The sequence below is a fragment of the Durio zibethinus genome, unplaced genomic scaffold (assembly GCF_047325235.1).
Source record: "Durio zibethinus cultivar Kanyao isolate XHJ-2024 unplaced genomic scaffold, ASM4732523v1 HiC_scaffold_402, whole genome shotgun sequence".
Classification (NCBI taxonomy): Eukaryota; Viridiplantae; Streptophyta; class Magnoliopsida; order Malvales; family Malvaceae; genus Durio; species Durio zibethinus.
In genome coordinates, this window is record NW_028323025.1 from 222,501 (window position 1) to 227,500 (window position 5,000).

A 5,000-nucleotide genomic window follows, 5' to 3' on the forward strand; every position below is an offset into this window, starting at 1 on the left:
CACGTCATGTGCGCACACCCCCCCGGCCCCCCTCCCAATCGCCGGAACCCCAATGCCGCCGGTCAGGTTCTCCGGCGGTACTCCGGCGATGCTCCGGCGATGCTGTCCCGAGTGAAAAAAATGCGGCACCAGCACATGCTGGAGCCAAGCATGGGCACCGTGGCTCAAAATCGAACTTCGGCCAAGGCCTCGACCATCAATGGCACATGATGACGCATGGTGATGCCACATGCATCGACCATCATCGGCATAGGCTGCCCTTCGGTACGGGCACTTGCCTCGACCGCCATCGGCACAAGCTGGGCCCTGGTGTGGGTTGTTGCCTCGATCACCAGCGGCACATGCTGAGCCTTGGTGCGGGCGGTTGCCTCGAGCACCATCGGCAGACCCTGGGCCCTGGTGCGGCCGGTTGCCCCGATAACCATCGGCACACGCTGGGCCCTGGAGCGGCCGGTTGCCTCGATCACCATCGGCAAAAGCTGGGCCCTGGTGCGGGCGCTTGCCTCGACCACCATCGGCACACGCTGGGCACTGGTGCGGGCGCTTGCCTCGACCACCATCGGCACACGCTGGGCCCTGGTGCGGGCGGTTGCCTCGATCACCATCGGCACACGCTGGGCCCTGGTGCGGGCGGTTGCCCCCAGCACCATCGGCACACGTTGGGCCCTGGTGCGGGCGCTTGCCTCGACCACCATCGGCACACGCTGGGCCCTGGTGCGGGCGCTTGCCCCCAGCACCATCGGCACACGTTGGGCCCTGGTGCGGGCGGTTGCCTCGACCACCAACGGCACACGCTGGGCCCTGGTGCGGGCGGTTGCCTCGACCACCATCGGCACACGCTGGGCCCTGGTGCGGTCGGTTGCCTCGAGCACCATCGGCACACGCTGGGCCCTGGTGCGGGCGCTTGCCTCGAGCACCATCGGCACACGCTGGGCCCTGGTGCGGCAGGTTGCCTCGACCACCATCGGCACACGCTGGGCCCTGGTGCGGGCGCTTGCCTCGACCACCATCGGCACACGCTGGGCCCTGGTGCGGCAGGTTGCCTCGAGCACCATCGGCACACGCTGGGCCCTGGTGCGGTCGGTTGCCTCGATCACCATCGGCACACGCTGGGCCCTGGTGCGGCAGCTTGCCTCGAGCACCATCGGCACACGCTCGGCCCTGGTGCGGTCGGTTGCCTCGAGCACCATCGGCACACGCTGGGCCCTGGTGCGGCAGGTTGCCTCGACCACCATCGGCACACGCTACCACCATCGGCACACGCTGGGCCCTGGTGCGGGCGCTTGCCTCGACCACCATCGGCACACGCTGGGCCCTGGTGCGGGCGCTTGCCTCGACCACCATCGGCACACGCTGGGCCCTGGTGCGGGCGCTTGCCTCGATCACCATCGGCACACGCTGGGCCCTGGTGCGGGCGGTTGCCCCCAGCACCATCGGCACACGTTGGGCCCTGGTGCGGGCGCTTGCCTCGACCACCATCGGCACACGCTGGGCCCTGGTGCGGGCGGTTGCCCCCAGCACCATCGGCACACGCTGGGCCCTGGTGCGGGCGCTTGCCTCGAGCACCATCGGCACACGCTGGGCCCTGGTGCGGGCGCTTGCCTCGACCACCATCGGCACACGCTGGGCCCTGGTGCGGCAGGTTGCCTCGACCACCATCGGCACACGCTGGGCCCTGGTGGGGGCGCTTGCCTCGACCACCATCGGCACACGCTGGGCCCTGGTGCGGCAGGTTGCCTCGAGCACCATCGGCACACGCTGGGCCCTGGTGCGGTCGGTTGCCTCGATCACCATCGGCACACGCTGGGCCCTGGTGCGGGCGGTTGCCTCGATCACCATCGGCACACGCTGGGCCCTGGTGCGGCAGCTTGCCTCGAGCACCATCGGCACACGCTCGGCCCTGGTGCGGTCGGTTGCCTCGAGCACCATCGGCACACGCTGGGCCCTGGTGCGGCAGGTTGCCTCGACCACCATCGGCACACGCTGGGCCCTGGTGCGGGCGCTTGCCTCGACCACCATCGGCACACGCTGGGCCCTGGTGCGGTCGGTTGCCTCGAGCACCATCGGCACAGGCTGGGCCCTGGTGCGGCAGGTTGCCTCGACCACCATCGGCACACGCTGGGCCCTGGTGCGGGCGCTTGCCTCGAGCACCATCGGCACACGCTCGGCCCTGGTGCGGTCGGTTGCCTCGAGCACCATCGGCACACGCTGGGCCCTGGTGCGGCAGGTTGCCTCGACCATCATCGGCAGCCTCGACCACCATCGGCACACGCTGGGCCCTGGTGCGGGCGCTTGCCTCGACCACCATCGGCACACGCTGGGCCCTGGTGCGGTCGGTTGCCTCGGGCGCTTGCCTCGAGCACCATCCGCACACGCTGGGCCCTGGTTCGGCAGGTTGCCTCGAGCACCATCGGCACACGCTGGGCCCTGGTGCGGCAGGTTGCCTCGAGCACCATCGGCACACGCTGGGCCCTGGTGCGGGAGCTTGCCTCGAGCGCCATCGGCACACGCTGGGCCCTGGTGGGGCAAGTTGCCTCGAGCACCATCGGCACACGCTGGGCCCTGGTGCGGTCGGTTGCCTCGAGCACCATCGGCACACGCTGGGCGCTGGTGCGGGCGCTTGCCTCGACCACCATCGGCACACGCTGGGCCCTGGTACGGCAGGTTGCCTCGATCACCATCGGCACACGCTGGGCCCTGGTGCGACAGGTTGCCTCGAGCACCATCGGCACACGCTGGGCCCTGGTGCGGGCGCTTGCCTCGAGCACCATCGGCACACGCTGGGCCCTGGTGCGGGCGCTTGCCTCGAGCACCATCGGCACACGCTGGGCCCTGGTGGGTTTAGGCACATCTTCAAATTTCTGCCGTGCCAATGCCATTTTTATGGCTTGTAAATTCATACAATGGTCCCCTAAGCCTTCACGTGAAGTTTCGTTGGAAGATGACTCGTTTTCTATTTTTCATGATTTTCGAAACTTTTTGCGGTTCGGGATTTTTTAAAATTTTTTTATAAGGATTTTTGGCCCCAAATTTTGTAGGCATGATCCTTCTATTTTTGTTGGCATGCACAAAAAAATTCAGCTAAAAACTCGAAGTAGAGAAGATTTTGTGACCGTTTGAAAAAAGTGTCCCCATTTCAGACACTTTAACGGCTACTGGTAGCAAACCTGTAAAATCTCAAATGCTCTTTAAGGGGGTGTGAATTCTCAGAGGTTTGATGAGGGATAGGGGGCCAACACAAGGCCAAGTACCAGCACCCATCGCACATCATGTGCGCACACCCCCCCGGCCCCCCTCCCAATCGCCGGAACCCCAATGCCGCCGGTCAGGTTCTCCGGCGGTACTCCGGCGATGCTCCGACGATGCTCCGGCGATGCTGTCCCGAGTGAAAAAAATGCGGCACCAGCACATGCTGGAGCCAAGCATGGGCACCGTGGCTCAAAATCGAACTTCGGCCAAGGCCTCGACCATCAATGGCACATGATGACGCATGGTGATGGCACATGCATCGACCATCATCGGCATAGGCTGCCCTTCGGTACGGGCACTTGCCTCGACCGCCATCGGCACAAGCTGGGCCCTGGTGTGGGTTGTTGCCTCGATCACAATCGGCACATGCTGAGCCTTGGTGCGGGCGGTTGCCTCGAGCACCATCGGCAGACCCTGGGCCCTGGTGCGGCCGGTTGCCCCGATAACCATCGGCACACGCTGGGCCCTGGGGCGGGTGCTTGCCCCCAGCACCATCGGCACACGCTGGGCCCTGGTGCGGGCGGTTCCCTCGACCACCATCGGCACACGTTGGGCCCTGGTCCGGGCGGTTGCCCCCAGCACCATCGGCACACGCTGGGCCCTGGTGCGGGCGCTTGCCCCCAGCACCATCGGCACACGCAGGGCCCTGGTGCGGGCGGTTGCCCCGAACACCATCGGCACAAGCCGGCCCTTGGTGCGGGCTCCTGGCTCGACCACCATCGGCACACGCTGGGCCCTGGTGCGGGCGGTTGCCTCGAACACCATCGGCACACGCCGGCCCTTGGTGCGGCCGGTTGCCTCGACCACCATCGGCACACGCTCGGCCTTGGTGAGGGCGCTTGCCTCGACCACCATCGGCACACGCTGGGCCCTGGTGCGGGCGCTTGCCTCGACCACCATCGGCACACGCTCGGCCTTGGTGCGGGCGCTTGCCTCGACCACCATCGGCACACGCTGGGCCCTGGTGCGGGCGGTTGCCTCGACCACCATCGGCACACGCTCGGCCTTGGTGAGGGCGCTTGCCTCGACCACCATCGGCACACGCTGGGCCCTGGTGCGGGCGCTTGCCTCGACCACCATCGGCACACGCTCGGCCTTGGTGCGGGCGGTTGCCTCGACCACCATCGGCACACGCTGGGCCCTGGTGCTGGCGGTTGCCTCGACCACCATCGGCACACGCTGGGCCCTGGTGCGGGCGGTTGCCTCGAACACCATCGGCACAAGCCGGCCCTTGGTGCGGGCGGTTGCCTCGAGCACCATCGGCACACGCTGGGCCCTGGTGCGGGCGGTTGCCTCGACCACCATCGGCACACGTTGGGCCCTGGTGCGGACGGTTGCCTCGAGCGCCATGGGCACACGCTGGCCCTTGGTGCGGGCTCTTGCCTCGACCACCATCAGCAGAAGATGGCCCCTACGTCGAACACCATCGATACATGCCGGGCCTTGGTGTGGGCACATGCCTCGAGCTGGTGCGGGCGGTTGCCTCGACCACCATCGGCTCACGTTGGCCCTTGTTGCGGGCACATGCCTCGACCACCATCGGCACCTGCGCACCCTCGGTGTGGGATTTGCTTGTTTGGAAAAAGTGTCCCCGTTTCAGACATTTTAACGTCTACTGGTAGCATATCTGTAAAATCTCTAATGCTCTTTAGGGGGTGGTGGTCCGGCACCCCCTCTCCCCCCCCCACGGGGGGAGTAGGTGTGCGCGATGGGCCTCCCATTGCGTGCACCCCGGCCAACGTCCCTCGAAC